The sequence below is a fragment of the Macrobrachium nipponense genome, chromosome 44, assembly GCF_015104395.2.
Source record: "Macrobrachium nipponense isolate FS-2020 chromosome 44, ASM1510439v2, whole genome shotgun sequence".
Lineage (NCBI taxonomy): Eukaryota > Metazoa > Arthropoda > Malacostraca > Decapoda > Palaemonidae > Macrobrachium > Macrobrachium nipponense.
This window is the reverse complement of record NC_087221.1, coordinates 33,018,532-33,036,031: the sequence shown is the minus strand read 5'-3', so window position 1 is coordinate 33,036,031 and position 17,500 is coordinate 33,018,532. Positions and strand designations below refer to the sequence as shown.

The 17,500-nt window shown below is 38.0% G+C and overlaps 1 protein-coding gene across 11 annotated transcripts in view; it reads right to left on the bottom strand.

Annotated features, from left to right (window-relative positions):
- LOC135204157 (uncharacterized) overlaps positions 1–17,500 on the bottom strand; it is a 740,069-nt gene that overhangs the window by 493,707 nt on the left and 228,862 nt on the right. For 3 of the 11 annotated variants that reach the window (XM_064234202.1, XM_064234200.1, XM_064234199.1), the window contains exon 1: positions 9,425–11,716. The exons of the other annotated variants lie outside the window; for them this stretch is intronic. The gene's annotated coding sequence lies outside the window, so the exon portion shown is untranslated. Of the gene's footprint in view, positions 1–9,424; positions 11,717–17,500 lie in introns of those variants that run through there. 11 annotated transcript variants of the gene reach the window in all.

The window sequence follows — 17,500 nt, the reverse complement described above, 5'->3', positions numbered from 1 at the left end:
TCATACTCGTACATGCTTTGTTTTTTCCACCGTGAGCATGCGTGTTGGGAGACGGAGAGAGAGGAGAGAGAGAGAGAGAGAGAGAGAGAGAGAGAGAGAGAGGTGCGGGCTTTAAGAGTGGGATTTTCTAGGATTTCAGAACGGCGTCATTCCCCGCCCCCCACCCCCCCCCCCCCCCACATTAAAAAAGGAGTATTTCACTCTTCCATGGAATGTGCCAAACACACGTCGAAGAGAGTCGTCTTTCACACTTGCAAGAGAAAAGTCACTTAAGCCTCCACAACAGCTAATAATAATAATAAAAAAAAAAAATTGATCGTAGGCCGCCTTTTCAGAAATGAATAAAGCCTTTTTTAAGGGCTGCCCTAGGAGCAAGAGCCCGTGCCAGCACAATGCTGGCTTAATCTGGGGGAAAATTCGCCGTGGCTTTCCTTGAAAGGTTTATTCGTGACTTTCACTAACTACTGCATGACACAAACATTTCCTTATCAAGGGCCAATGAGGCTTGATGGTTTTATCGGTTTGTAAGCACATCCGCAAGCTTTAGTTTCTTGCAACCTAAATTGCCTATTTTCAAGAGTGGTCTTCCAGTAAGTTGAAGGCCTAACAAGCTTCATCTATTAGAATGCGTGCCCATTTTACATAGTAAATTTTTGTGTGTAACCGGTAATCTAGGGGTTCTGCACCATATGGCCCCTACAGAAGAATTCAGGATGATAATAATAATAATAATAATAATAATAATAATAATAATGTTCGATGCCGATAACCATAAGAAATGCATATCTGAAGATGTACATTTTGGCGGGGCAACGTCAAGTGGATTTCTCTCTCTTCTCTCTCTCTCTCTCTCTCTCTCTCTCTCTCTCTCTCTTCCTTTTCCCCGGATACGGATACCATCCACAACAGTCAACTAACGATTGAGTATCTAATTCACTTCTTTGCTAAAAAAAAAAAATATACTGGAATTATGAGTCGAACTCCGGTCCCTAATATTGTGAGCTATGCTTGCTGAAAACGAGAGAGAGAGAGAGAGAGAGAGAGAGAGAGAGAGAGAGAGAGAGAGAGCACATACCCGCTACCAGTTTTGAAAACTAGTTGGGAGTCGAGAGGATGCACGGAAAACAAACAACGACAACAAGAAAACAAAATAAAGAGAAAGTCCTTGAAAGGTGGTCGTTCTCCTAGACGACTTTTACGCGAGGGACAGGGGTGGGGTGGGGGGAGGGAGGGGGGGAGGAGAAGGATGGAGGGTGTGGGGGGAGGGAGCCTGGCAAGCGCTTGCACGGGAGAGGCGCTGCTGCTTTTTAGCACAAGACTTCTTTATTTGTCATTTATCATCATTCTCCCTTGTATCGCCTTTCTCTTCGCCTTATCGCCTTCCTCTCTCTCTCTCTCTCTCTCTCTCTCTCTATCTCTCATGTCTCTCTTTCTCCGTTCCAAATATCTTTGTAAACGCCCTTCCTTCTAAATTATCTCGTCTCAAAGCTTCCTTGCGCAACCATACTCTCATAGGCCTAATTTTGTTTTTCACTCTATTTGATATGCATCTCTTTTCTATATCTCGAGATCTTCCATAAAACAACTCGACTATCTCTCGGCTCTCCCGTGATTTGCTAAAAGATATTCGAATTAAAAAATACAACTACGTAAGTCGTCTTATCATTTGTCTAGTCTCTAAATCAAAATACGTCTTCACTCTTCTCTCTCATTTTCCAATTAATCTTCTCATTTTCCTCTACACATCGGTGATATCCACCAATCCTATTCTTACCAATCGTTATTCACTGGTCCTTTTTTTCTGTTCCTAATAATACAACCCCGTTTTAACTACATTATCTTCTTGTTTCCATAATACCTCATTTATTATCTTATTCTTCCTGCCATGCTTGAACACAGGCCTAATATCCTCCCAGCATCCATACTAATTCTTCTGTAGGTAACCTCCTTATTCTTCTAGCCCTTCGAGAATGTCACTATCCTATCAGATCTCGTCCTCATTTCTCTTTTTGTACTCTACTTATTCTTCATATTCTTTATTTACTCTGCATTTCCATATTCTTAAAGGACTCTAAATACTTTCTGTGCATATTATTCTTTATGTACTCTATAAATTGCTACACCCGTGTTTTTGTTTGTTTGTTTGTATGGTGTTTTTACGTTGCAAGGAACCAGTGGTTCTTCAGCAACGGGACCAACGGCTTTACTGACTTCCGAACCACGTCGAGAGTGAACTTACATCACCAAAAATACACATCCCTCATTCCTCAGTGGAATGTCCGAGAATCGAACTCGCGGCCACAGAGATGGCACGCCAACACCATACCGACCACGCCACTGAGGCTTACTATATCACCGAGTCGCTTACTATATCCGTGTTCTCATTGTTCTTCCAGGCCTGTTTGAACACTACTATACCCCCTAGCCTTCATCATGTGCTATCCCCACCCCACTCCCACCCCAAGCCTCCATCCCAGTTCGTCTATACGTAGTCTTCCTTCCATCCTATATGCGACAGTTCCCGGCACCAAGCCTGTTCGGGTGAAAGCAAGGCAGACAAGATGACTGTGAGGTAAGAAGACCCGGAAAGGTTCAAGTATCCCATTACACAAACCTGTCTTCGAACGCCTAGGCAGATAGGTCTAAGTGATACACAGCACACGAGAGAGAGAGAGAAGAGAGAGAGAGAGAGAGAGAGAGAGAGAGGGGTCTAAGTGATACACAGCACACTAGAGAGAGAGAGAGAGAGAGAGGTTGAAACGCCTATATACTGTTTTTTTTCATCTGTCCATCCGCCTGTGGTTTTTTTGTATGGTAACACTGCGTCCCGGGCTTTAGATAGTTACATTCAGCTTACATTCAACGATTATAATAATATCCTATTTCGAATATTAACGGTGTAATTTGCATACAGTAAATTATTAAAAGCACTTTTCTGTTACAAATGTACACCCAGATATCCTTTTATTTACCTAAAACTTACAATTAGCGTAACTATCTAAAGCCCGGGACGCAGTGTTACCATACAAAAACACCACAGGCGGAGTGTAGGCAGATAGGTCTAAGTGATACACACCACACTAGAGAGAGAGAGAGAGAGAGAGAGAGAGATACACAGCACACTAGAGAGACAGAGACAAGAGAGATTGAAACGCCTAGGCAGATAGGTCTAAGTGATGCACACCACACACACACGAAAGAGAGAGAGAGAGAGAGTGAAACGCCTAAACAGATAGGTCTAAGTGATACACAGCACACACGAGAAAGAGAGAGAGAGAGAGAGAGAGAGAGAGATATGGGTCTAAGGGTCTAAGTGATACACAGCACAAGAGATAGTGAGAGAGATTGAAACGCCTAAACAAATAGGTCTAAATGATACAGAGCACGAGATTGATTGATTAACTTATGGGTACTAAACTAGCGTCACAACACAGAGCACGAGAGAGAGAGAGAGAGAGAGAGAGAGGAGTGGGGGGGGGGGGGGACTGAGCAACTTCCTAAAAACCGCCGCATTTGCTATCTAAGATGTCACAACATTGCGTCAGCTAGCAAACAAACAAGGTTCTCATGTTACTGCTGCCATTACGGGGTGTTCAAGGAGCAAGATCGTGTGCTGGCACAAGGCCGACTGAATAACAACAATACCGTATCAGGTATTACCTACCTCTAGCCACCTAAAACGACCCTGTATTCGTGAAGAAATTTAAAGGGACCGATTGATTAACGTAACGCATTTAGACTTCGTGGCCAAAAATATTTTATTCGTGGTCAAATGGGTAACTGATCTTAATCATGAAAAAAAAAAAAAAAAAAAAATCCTGATTTCTTGGGTAACTGATCTTATTAAACATAAAAAAAAAACATTCCCAGATTTCTTAAGTCTTAAAAAAAAAAAACTGATTTCTTACGTCAATGGGCGTATAATCAAACGAGATAAACCTTTAAAAATCTATAAATTTTGATTGAGCAATTGACACTTACTCCTTGCTATGACTTCCCGAAACCCAGAAAAAAAGTTAATGAAAAAAAATAACTGATGATATTATGAAAGATTGTTACGACAAGCCGGACAACAGGAAAACATTATCCTTAAACAAAAGGGGATACAGGCAAACACCATAATAGACACTAAATAACAAAAGAAAGAATAAAATCAAGCACAACAGAATGGGACAGCAATCAGCCCATCACGTCTTCTTGCTGGAGGACTTCGGGTCGTCCCAATGCAATGGTAAGCACTCAATCCTCGCCCGGAAGTTACGGAGTATTAGTGGGTAATTCGTGTAACAGAAGCAAATACTATAGGCAATTTAATATTACGTTATCCCCGTTCTTGACGAAAGGGCATTTATTATTATTATTTACTTACTTAAGGCCGACCGACAAGAAGCAAACGAAATACTCCCAGCTAGAATTTAACTGAAAATTGAAAGCGACCAAAAAAACACCACCTTTTAACCTCAGTCAATCACAGTTCTCAGTGTATACTTCGATGATAAGAAGCTTCAGCAAAATCAAGAGACCCTAAGCTAACTGAACTTCCAATGTTAAATTTTTTAGAGCATTTTTAACAGTTCAGTTATCATATCTTTTTTTCTTTTGGCCGTAATGACGCTTACAATCAGAATGGCAATTTAGATATTGGATATCTCTGTCTATACTTCAGCTTACAATAAAAAATGGTAATTTAGTTATCAGATATTTCTGGCTATACTCCAGGTCACAATCACAATGGCAATTTATACAGGCCAACTATTATTCTCGACGAAAACTCTGGCACAAAGATCTATGAAAGCATAAGTCACTGACCTCGCGTTAGATATATTGCGTGAAGCCGCCACAGCTTACGCTGAATAATAAGTTAAACAAATTATCCAAACTATGCGGAACTTTTTGCTCTTTATTCAACCACTGTCTCCTATCGATTTCGTCCCATACCCCGTAGGGGAGTAGTGCCGTCAGTGGACCTCATGCGGTACACTGTAGGCATTAGTGAAGGTTCTTTGCAGCGTGGTTTCGGGCCCCAGCTGCAATCACTTTCGTTCCTTTTACTATACCTCCGTTCATAGTCTCTTTCTTCATCTTACTTTCCACCCTCTCCTAACACTTGATTCATAGTGCAATTGCGAGGTTTTCTTCCTGTTATACCTTTTACTGTTAATTACAATTTTAGCGCTGAATGACCTCAATAGGTTCCAGTGCTTGGCCTTCAGCCTAAATTCTATATTCAATTCAACTCAATTCAATTTAGTCCCATAAGACTGAAAGGTATTCTTGAAAGGTACCACAAAAACTACTCAAGATCAATTTTCACTGCTAAGTACATATTCAAAACTAAGTTTAAATAAGTTGCTCAGTTGTCATGCCTTCATAATAATAAAATCATAATAATTGAGAAACAAATCCACAGTTGTGTAAATCTCGACAGAGTTTTTTCGGGAATCTGGTCTTTTCCCATGTAAAAATACATTTCATGATTCATGCTACCATAATAATAATAATAATAATAATAATAATAATAATAATAATAATAATAATAATCTGAAATTCCCCCCACCCCCATGTCTAACCAGTGCTTTCACTTTCACATATCTCCACCCTCCGCTCAGTCTCAAAATTTTCATTAAAGAAGGCTTGGTCTTCCACCTACTCTGGCCCCTACAGGAGTCCAGCTAACAATGCCACTCCCTACGCTTGTCCAGGTGGTGCGGAAGACATGCCCAACCCATCGCCATCTGCCTCTTCATCATTCTCATCTACAAATGACCATCCGTCATTTCCCTTGTTCCATTTCTAACGCTGCTCTGCATCTAACTCTTATTATTATTATTATTATTATTATTATTATTATTATTATTATTCAGAGGATCAACCTTATTCAAATAGAACAAGCCCAACACAGGGGCCACTGACATGAAACCTAAGCTTCCAAATAATATTACGGTGTTCATTTGAAAGAAGTCACAAAAGATAATAGAAAGATCAGAAAGAAGAGATCAAATTAATAAACAAATAGATAAAAATGTCAGTAAAATATACATTGCAAGACCTGCTTTGGAGTTGCAATAGCTTTATTGTTAATTCTTCAGTCTTTGTACGATATTATTTCAAGGTTGTAACAAGATCACGACCATTTAGCAATACAGATCGAACCAGAGTAATGTATAATCTTACTTTCGCACTCAACTTCCACTTTTGGTCTCCAAACCATACTCAAGTTTACCTATTATTTGATTTGCCTTTTTATTTCACTAAATTTGATGTAATCCTTTCTGTACTATATAATAATAATATATATATATTATTATAATATGTATTTATATATAATTATATATATTAATATTAATATATATGATTATTTTAGCCTTTTTATTTCACTAAATTTCATGTAATCCTTTTCTGTGCCTTATATATATATTATATATATATATATATTTATATATATATATATATATATATATATATTATTTGGATTTGCCCTTTTTTTTCACTAAATTTCATGTAATCCTTTTCTGTAAATTATATATATATATATATATATATATATATATATATATATATATATATCTATATATATAATATATTATTTGATTTGCCTTTTTATTTTCACTAAATTTCATGTAATTTCTATGTATATAGATATAATATATATATATATATATATATATTTTATATAGATTATATATATCATATATTATTTGATATCCATAAATTTTCAATAGTATATATATATATATATATATATATATATATATATATTATTTGATAATATATCAATAAATTTCATATATATTATGGTTATATATATATATATATATATTTGATAAGATATATATATATATAACATATAATTATAGATATATATTAATTTATATCCATGTCTATATATATATATTATTTGGATTTGCCTTTTTATTTCACTAAATTTCCATATCCTTTCTGTATATATATATATATATATATATATATTTATATATATATATATATATATATATTATATATATATATATATATATAGTATATATATATATATATATACACAGAAAGGATTACATGAAATTTAGTGAAATAAAAAAGGCAAATCAAATAATAGGTAAAACTTGAGTATGATTTGGAAAACCAAAAATGGAAGTTGCGTGCGAAAGTAAGATTATACACTACTCTGGTTCGATCTGTATTGCTAAACGGTCATGATCTTGTTACAACCTTGAAATAATATCGTAAATATATATATATATATATATATATATATATATATATATATATATATATATAAAATGCATTCTATCACCCTACCCTTTTCAACTTTAAAACGGCATCATCTTGGTATTTCTAAGATTATCACGTTTCTGTCATGACTTCCATATCAACCACAATTTCAATAGAAAATAAGCTACTAGAGAAAACAATAGAGGTAACATAACATTTCTCTATGGTACTCCACTGTTTACTGGAAGTTCCCTTAGAGTAATAATTAAGAATAAATCAATAACAATAAAAACTTATCAATAGCAATAAAACCTTAGCAAACATGAAACTCACATGGCATACGTCATCTATTTAAAATCCCTCCTACACAAAATTACTTTAAATTAAAATCATTACAAGAGATGATTGCAAACCAAAATTAATTGTGTCTCCATGGTAACACGAGTTCAACTCTTAACTTAAAAAAGAAAACTGGCTCTAAAGTAAATCTTTCAGATCTGAACATTCACTTAAGAGAGAGAGAGAGAGAGAGAGAGAGAGAGAGAGAGAGAGAGAGAGAGAGAGAGAGAGAGTATCCATAACAGAGAAACAGAAGTAAGAGGACCTTGAGAAGACACGAGGCTCACAAGAGAGGGTAAGAGGAGAAACTGATTGAAGGAATGCCTTTTTAATATTCTTGCCAGTTCTCCCCCCGCCTCCTCCCTTTGGTTATGTTAAAATTAACCATTTGACAAAAAAATCATCAAATCATGTCACGTGTGTGTGTGTGTGTGTGTGTGAGAGAGAGAGAGAGAGAGAGAAGAGAGATGAGAGAGAGAGAGAGAGAGAGAGAGAGAGAAATTTGTTTTTGGTACCCTGAACAAATGAACAAAATTGCAGAAATAAAATCTAAATAAAACAGAATCCATGTTCGTGCATAACACGAGTTGCAGAAATAGAGGAGTAAGAATGACCGTGCATTAACACGGAGGACGTTAATCTTTTCCTAAGATTGGGATAGGGATGGAAGAGGGGGGGGCGATGGAAGCAGAGGAAAAAGGGGGAGGGGGTGGGGGTAGGGGAGGGAGGGGGATGGGGGATGGGAGGAGGAGGAGGAGTGACAAAAGCATGACTCACGGCTCTCTGGAATAAAAAGGTGATTGCACTGGCGCGAGAAATTAGCAGAAGGAAATGCTATGTAGGTTACATGACATAAAATCAGTTACTAAATAAATAGATAACTTGTTTCCAGTCGATAAGAGGAAAAACATTAAAACACATCTTCGCATTACGTAACACCAGTGTGTGCAAGGACGTGTACGTCGTGACGTAACTTTCGAAGATAAAAATGCTGCATCCATTTCAAAACAGGTACCGGACCTATTGTAAGTCTGTATACCAAATATTGCTAATTTGAATATCTTTTATCGAACGCAAAACGTGAATATTTAACTGGGTATCAACGAGTTATCTTGGGAATAAGTTCATCAACTATCAAAAAAGAATTCGTAACAAACTTCCGGACAAAACTGAGTATCACAATCATTATTTATATTACTATAACAAGCATACAATCTTAAGGAAGACGACGCAAACACAAAAGAAAATGTTAGGATATGTTTAAATTAATTTATATATATACTATATAATATATATATATATATATACATTATATATATATATACATATATATGAATAACTTGATCACGAAGTATATAAAACGTGATGCTATGTATAAATAAAGGTTTTTGCTACGAAGGAAAAATGAAAAGCGAGATAGCCGAGTACTCGGCTATCTCGCATTTTCATTTTTCCCTTCGTGGCAAAAACCTTTATATAATATTATATATATATATATATATATATATATATATATATATATATATATATATATATATATATATATATATATGTGTGTGTGTGTGTGTGTGTGTGTGTGTGTATAGTGATAAATAAGATATGTAGTCAAAAACAAACTTATGATATAGATCAATCAGATATTTAATAAAAAAAAAACCATATGACCACGAACATTCGTACAAATGTTACGGCTGATTTTCTCGTGTAATGTGCCAAAGTGTAAGGTATGCGTGCATGGGTACCCAGTGACCATGAGCAAACAACATAGGTTTGTGTACTTACACAAACGTCATTATAAAATAACTTATGTAGTAGGGCACTAATGTAGATGGGATATAAATAATTCTTAATCCATAAAGTAAGAAAGCCAACCTACCTGATATAAGCCATTGCGCTGGTAGCAGTCAAGGAAAGCGTCAGAACTGACGAGACGAACATAAACAAGTTTCTAAGATAGTTTTTTAATCCAGTCTTGGCTCTTCTACCGTTTATCCTTCTTTCCTTCACACCTGCTAGTGGTCAGACGCTCGCTGGTCTGACGATGCACTGCCTCCTAATTTTTCCAACAACACTTTAAATTTAACCAAAACTTTTTAATTTTTTTTTTCAATCTGTCTCTGCCTCTCTCTTTATATTTATAAATATATATATCTCTCTCCCTCCCTCTTTCCCTTTCTCTCGCTTGCTTGCTTGCTTGCTTTCTTTATAGCTCTCTCTTCACTGCATCCGGAATCCGAAACCGTCCGATATAAAAAGGCTATACACCACCACACCTCTCCTTCAAGGCAGTTTTTTTTTCTTTTATTTTCCTCCTTTGTGTATTTTTTTTATTTTTACATTTGAAAATCGTCACACAGAAGCAAGTCAAAACGTGACCTCCTTCACCTCAATCACTTTGTGTAGGTAGGACTGTTCAAAGGAGGTTCAAAGGAGCATCATAGCTTCTTGCTTCTTCCGACGCGAAAGCTGAACACATCAGAGGCCTCACATGAACACACTCTGCTGGATATTTGGAGGGAACCGTACGATTAGAGCAAAGAGAACACATGAGCGGAACCGAAGGAGGAACCGATAACAAGGGGGACAAATCGAAAATAGATCAAATAATAAAGGAGATTTGGGAAGGGGGCAGCCAGGAAATCAGTCTTGAGTGATCTCATCCCAGTGATCTCGTCCCAAGGAGAAGGAGGTTTCTTCTTCTTCTTCTTATTCACGTTCTATTTATTCTGCCGCTACTTCCTTCGACAAAGATCAAATCCAAATCACTAAAGACGACAGTCAAGGAGTTTTGGATCGACGGCTCTGAACATCTATCTATCTACTCCTACCCCCTGCGTAGTCTTGAAATTAACGAAGGTTAAACCGGGGGATTGAAAAAGACGGAAAGTGGTGATCTTAACACGGCTCTGAAAGCAACCGGGTCACTGTACCGGTAACCGAAAAAATAATAATAATAATAATAACAATAACTGTAGTAATGTAAATACAATAAACTAAAAACGAAAACCAAGCACAGATGGAATATTTACAGGCACTTCAAAAGAGGGCACTTTCGTCATCACAATGAACCGGACATTTAGCTTAAGATACTCACGGTTAAAAAAAAAAGAAGAAAAAACAACTGACTATGGAGTCTCTAGAACGGGAGGTTACTGAATACAATCGCTTGTGTAAACGGCTTCCGGCAATAACTGCTATAATTGCGTCGAAAAACAGTAGAACAGGAGTAGTGGTAATAGTTGAGAAGTAGTAGAAGTAGTAGTAATAGTAGTGGATGTAGTGACAATAGCAGCAGTAGGAGAAGTAGTATGAGTCGTAGTAGTAATAGTAGTTGTTGTATTGATAAACGTGGTTGAATCAGGGTCCGGTAATGTTATTTACAAACACCTTAGCAGATAAGGACAAGGGCAGTGCGAAACGCTTTTCTCCTGTTGCTCAGGGCTGACGAGTCAGTCAGTCAGTCAGTCAGTGTGTTGTTGCCGTCGATGCTAATGCAGAAGGGCACCGCCTACAGAGAGAGAGGGTGGTTGGGCTTGGGCAAGCGGGAGTAGCGGATGCAGTGGAGGAGGAGGAGGAGGAGGAGGAGTAGGAGGAGGGCGGTTCAAGGGCGATGATGCCTGTCACGAATGAAGATGACGATGATGATGGTAATAATGAAGACGATGACGATGAGGGTGTAGCCTGCGATGTCAGCAGTGGCGGAGATGGGGGCTGTTGAGAGGGCGGAAGGAAGGACAATGTTCCTGAAGGAGGCGCAGCAGTGGCTGGGAGACGGAGACTCCTCTGGATGGAGGCGATCGAATCCGATGAGGGGTGTCGGTGGCACATCACAGCTGAAGAAGAAGAGGAAGGGATAAAGACGAGCGGGTGCTCCTTCTCCTCCTCCTGTGCCTTTTGCTTCTGCTTCTGCTGCTGCTGTTGCTGCTGCTGCTGCTTCGGAACGCGAACGGAACTCGAGTACGGCGACGAAGGCACCGTTTCTCCTCCAGTCCATACAGAAGACACTCGGGGCCGCCCTGTCACCATTCACGCAGATCGAAATGGACTGGTAAGCAGGAGGGACTGCGAACGCTCGCTAGTCCACGCCTACTACCACAAGAACTATGTCAAGCTGGAGCAATATTAAATTAAACGACAAGTAACACTCGATTCCTCTCTCTCTCCTTTCTTCTCTGGTCATCGTCTCTCTCTCTCTCGTCTCTAATCTCGTCTCTCATCTCTCTCTCTCTCCTATCTTTCTCTCTTTATCACTTCCCTCCTTTCCTCTCTCTCTCTCTCTCTCTCCAGCTTCGAATAACCTTCGACGATTTCTCTTCACGATTTCACAAAACTACTTCCTCTCTCTCTCTCTCCTCGAGTCCGACAGAGCAGATTTTCGTCCCAGCTATAATTTTTCCCTTTCTTTCAATCTTTTTCTTGTTTTTCTCATTTAGAGGGACTCACTGGATATCACTTCAACAACAAACAGCAGATTTTAACGGTCCGATTGACACATTAGAATCCTAAATTGGGGGCAGAGCATCACTTAGCATCCTCCTCCTCCTCTCGCGTTATGTACTGCTGAAGGAGTCGGTAGACGATTCGGGGCAGCCAAGAGATGTTCTTGTTTCCTTACCTGGAACAGAGAGAAACGGGCGTATAAATTTTTTTTCTAAATTAATACCTCCTAAGAAAACAAATACCTATGGTTATCACAAACAAGTTAAATTAAAGTCATTCTTGTGATTACTGACAAAATTAGATGCGTTTTATATGTATGACCTAGCTTCATTGTAATAGATTTAAGTCATATTTATGATTACTGCCAAAATTATATGCGCGAACTAGCTTCATTTTAATACATGACATAAAGTATATATATTTACTTAAAAGGCAAACTGCTGTCCTGATTTACACTTGAAACAAAAGACAAGTAGCAAAGCTCAATGCAGAAAGAGATAAATACGTGAAGCATAAAGCTTTTCAATGGCAGTTTTCAAATACCTTATCTTGAAATATAATCTTAACACAAAAGAAGAGCATTAAACAGGGCCAAGACAGAGCCTTTGTGTGTGTGTGTTTCTTTTTTTGTTTTTTTTTGACAGAAACTTTTTGCGTGTGCTTTTTTTTTTTCACATGGTCCTACATCACTGCAGGAAATAGACCTTGCAGACATTTTCTAAACGAGTGACTTACTGAAAGTCCTTTGGCGTTCCAACTATCATTCTTAAAAGATGAACTACAATTTTTCACTTCCCCTGGACATAAAAAAACCTGAATTTGGTATATAGTATGACAATCTTAGATAAAAATAAACAGTTCTAAAAGGTTAACAGACAACATACTGTCAATACCAATACCAATACAATTCTCATCTTGGAAAACAAATGTACAATTAACTCAGCATATGAACGATACATTTAACCCTGACTGTTTCCAAAGGATAAAGTTTTATATTTTTGTTTCTCTCCCCATTCATTGTTCACGGTTATGTTCCAGTTAAAATAAAGAAAGCTTTCCGACAGAGAGACACACACATGTTCAGTTGTTGCCGTCAATTCAGTGCCAGTTAGGAATCTGACGTACTGATATCTGCTCTGATACCTAACAATGTGGAACCACACATGACACGGTCACGAAAAGACCGTAAAGTCATAGCAATTTGCACTTGTCCAGGTGTGACGTGTCAGCACAGGGGGAGACACGATTTCCATCAGATATATATATATATATATATATATATATCCATATATATCATATATAATATATGTATAATATATATATATATATATATATATAAAATATATATACATACATATATATATATATATATATATATATATATATACTATATATATATTACATAAAGTTGAAGGTGGATGCCTGAAACCAGATAAGTAGCATCGGAGGATGGAGAGAAACCAACATCCTTCAATGCAATTTATTTCGCTGACGTTTCAGGACCACGTGTCCCATTTTCGAAGCTAAAAATTAAAAGAACAACAGGATTAACAACAGACTCAGATTAAAACATGATACAAAGTTATTTCTTAACAAAAATGCAAAGGGAGGTACAAGAGAAGGGAACGGTGATTACCAGGTAGTGCTGAAGGCAAAAGCTGAGTGACTTTCAGCGTCTGTTTTGGTTCCGACGGAAGGAGCAGTCTGTGATTCGTAGCTTAAAAATATTCAGCAACAGAAATCAGGAAATCTGCCCTACCTTTTTTTTTCTGAACAGATCAGTTTCAGTGCAAACGAGATATCACCATTGACCCCATATGCTCTAGGTCCTTATTGTCTTGCGCTGTCTTCCGTCACCTCAGTCTAGGCGTGTGAATCGTCAGTTAAAAAAAAAATAAAAAATAAAAATGGCTGACAATGCTCCCTGCCTTTGACCCAAGATTTCACTGAGCTAAACAGCTTTCTGCTTCAAAATTTGGTACCGACTTGATTAGGAAGAAAATATTACGGTAGTCAGGTCAAAGGATGTTAGGTAACATTCACTACCAGTTGCGTAAAATATAATAAAATAATGGAAGAGCTCCTTACATAGACTCACAGCATGCTGTTCATACTATGTTCTATGGCTATAAATGAAGGCCCCACTCAAGCATATATAAATTTTATATATAAAAAAAGAGGCCAATAACATAAGAAAAATATTCTGTGATCATTCTTTGTTTCAAAACCCTAATAACTGAGAATGTGTATTCTTCAGTCATTCATTTTGTTTCATAATCTTTACCCATTTTTAAAAGAATCTTTTTACCAATGTAAATATTTTCACTGTCATTTCAGTCCTTTTTATTTTCCCTAACACATTCATAAGACCAACACAACACCTATCTAGTATAGGAGTTTCTGTTGGTTAGACAAAGCCCTATGGTCCACACCAGGCCTCTAAAGTGGGCACACCCACGGGCCACTTCAGAGAGAGCCTCTTGCTGACTGACACAAAGTCGGACTCATCTCAACCAACCAACCACAAATCTTAATCTCGTCTGTCTGATTAAGACTCGTGGCCGGATTGATCGAGTTGATACCATAAAATGGCGTGACATCAATTTGGGTCATCGATGTCGAGGAAGACATTATCTTATAAATAACCCTTTCAGCTCTCTTGTCGCCTGAGTCAGTTTTCTGATGCGTGATAATGGGCTCCTTCACCATTTTCTAAAGTTATAATGAGGACCTATATTACTATCTAATGAACTATAATAGGCTTCGGCAGTGTTTTCTCATGGGGTCATTAAGAGTTGTATTGAATTTTAATGTGTGCTGCAGGGGGCTCCTGTATTGTCTAATGAGGTCTATATAGGGGCCCCAAAGCATTTTCTGTTAAAATTCAACAAAGCTCCTGCAGAATTCTAATGCCTTATAAAGGGGTTCCTGTAACATTTTCTGCCAAAAATCATCGGGCTTAGTTCTATTGCGTTCAACTGAGGTTCATTAGGATTAGCAGAGCATTTTATGGGGAACTCGGGAGCATTTTGTATGGGACTCTAAGGTGGCATTTTAGACCTATGAAGTTTCAGTAATATTTTTATAATCCTGAAGTATCTACCAGAGCATTCTATGGGGATCCAGTACCCTTTTCTTTTACATTTGAATGGGTTCCTACAGCGTTATCCATGGATGTCCCATAGCATCCTATACTATTTTTCACAGATTTGTATTTTTTTTTTTTTTTTTTTCTTTTTTTTTTTTTTATTCTGTGAACATTTTACTCTAAACGACAGCTCTTGAGCATTCGAAAGAAAGACAATCTGAGAGCCCCTTTTTCTTTCTCTTATCAGTTTCTTATGAACGTTATTTTAGAGATATGCTGCATAAAGTACTTTGCTTCTCAGACCTCTTGGACTAGCCTACGCAAACCATTCAAACAGACACGCGTATGTGCGAGCAAGTTCGCTAAAGAGTTCCAACTTTTTTGCAACCAATACAACTTGTGGTCTCCTATCCTATAGTAACCCCATTCAAAGGAAAAAATAATGTATGCAGAAGATAGTGTTATAAAATTGCACGAAAATGGCTTGTTGCAAGTATGTTTTGCAATCATAAACGTGTAAAACAAAATCGGCTTTTGATTTCGGAGCAGAATGCAAAACTTTTCAAGGGTGAGAAAAGAAAACAAATTTACGAAAATAAATCAATAAATAAAATGCACCAGTTCCTAAAGCTCGGAAACGATCAGCTACGCAAAAAAAAAAAGAAAAAAAAAAGTCGGGTGGAGGAGGAGGAGGATAGCGCAACTAGAGAAAGATACGTTGCAAAAATTGCCCGAAAATAACGCCATCACCATCCTGTCTGAAGGCCAACCTTATCCAAAGCTTCCGGTGGGTTGCTCTAGTTTGAAGCGAAGCGTTTTGTGACTGGTCTAAACAACGAGAACCCATCAAGCCTTCCATTCTAACACTCGCACACCCATCCACAACTCCACCCTCCTCCTCCTCACCCTCCGCCCTACTTGAACGCGGCTCCCTCCCCTTCACTGGTCATCGGGTACAAGTAGCCACTAACCAGTGTGTTGTGTGTGTGTGTGTGTGTGTGTGTGCGTGTGCAGAGTATATGCCTGTGCGAGCGCACGCGTGTAGTGGATATCAAAGAGGCAAAACCATTGCTTAAGAAACACACACTCACACACACACACAACTTGGGCAATCGGCATGAGATAATTATTCTCTTAACTTCACATTCAGAACAGGATTTGTTTTTCTCGCGCTGATGGTAATGGCAACATGTCGGGTTGGAAGGGGGGAGGGGGGGGGAGGAGGAGGAGGAGGGAGGGGGGGGGGGGGGGGAAAACAAAAACCCAACGCTGACAGGGAGCAGGTGCGATTCACTCTCGCGCATGGCATTTAGAATCCATTTTATTGGGATCAACAAAAAGTCGGGTGGCCGTTTTATTCAAGTCAGTTTCTGACTTGAAGGCTTAAGAATGTTCCCACCGAAGTCAACAGTAACGGTCAGCCACTTTTAGCCAACGTTAGATATGTCACAAATACAGTTTTGCCGATACAAGGCGAACCAATTATTTACCGCCTAATGACGTCTTACTCTTATTCTCTCTTTTGAAATCATTGACACTTTATATTCACGGCCTCGATGACCTTGATAGATACGCCAGTTTTTATCTTAAATTATTCAAATTAGTGAGTTAATTAACCAATCAGCCAGTCGATCAACTCTTGCGTTCTTTCGAACTTGACAGACAACCACATTTTATTCCAAAATATTTACTCGCCATTTAGGAAGTATTTACAACTAATAAATGGACAATACACAAAAGAAAGAAGGCTACGAGGGTCAAATGTATAGTGTCACACGTATGGTGTCGCATGTATGTCGTCACATGAACGGCATCACATATATGGTGTCACATGTATGGTCTCTGGCTGCGTCAAACACCAGAGAACGACTCACATACATACACACACACACACACACCAAAGGAACACTCATTTGACATAACGAGGGCCGGCATACATAACAAACCTCTTTACCATAAGACCGCCCATGAACCATGAATGTTTCATTATTCGTCCTGCACTGACTGCGTTTGACTGACTTCATCTTATTAAAAGCTGGGACCACACGTGACTTACTCATCAACGCTGGAAAGAAATTCATTTGCCAGTGTAACTCCTGACGAGGTAAATATATTGATGAAAGTCACCACGTCATCTACGTGTCAAGTACTCCCATACAAACGAATAATAAGTTGGATATTTACTTACGATACAAAAATTGTAAGCACTCATACAAACGAATAATAAGTTAAATTTTTACCTTACGATACAAAAATTGTAAGCACTCTAATACAAAGGAATAAAACTAATACGAATCGAACACTAACACACTTTCATACAAACGAATAAGACTAAGTTGAATTGAACAATAACAATGATAAAAATGAAGGTAGTTGAGCCAAACAATCCTGATTTAACTCAGACATGCAGGAAAAAAAACCACG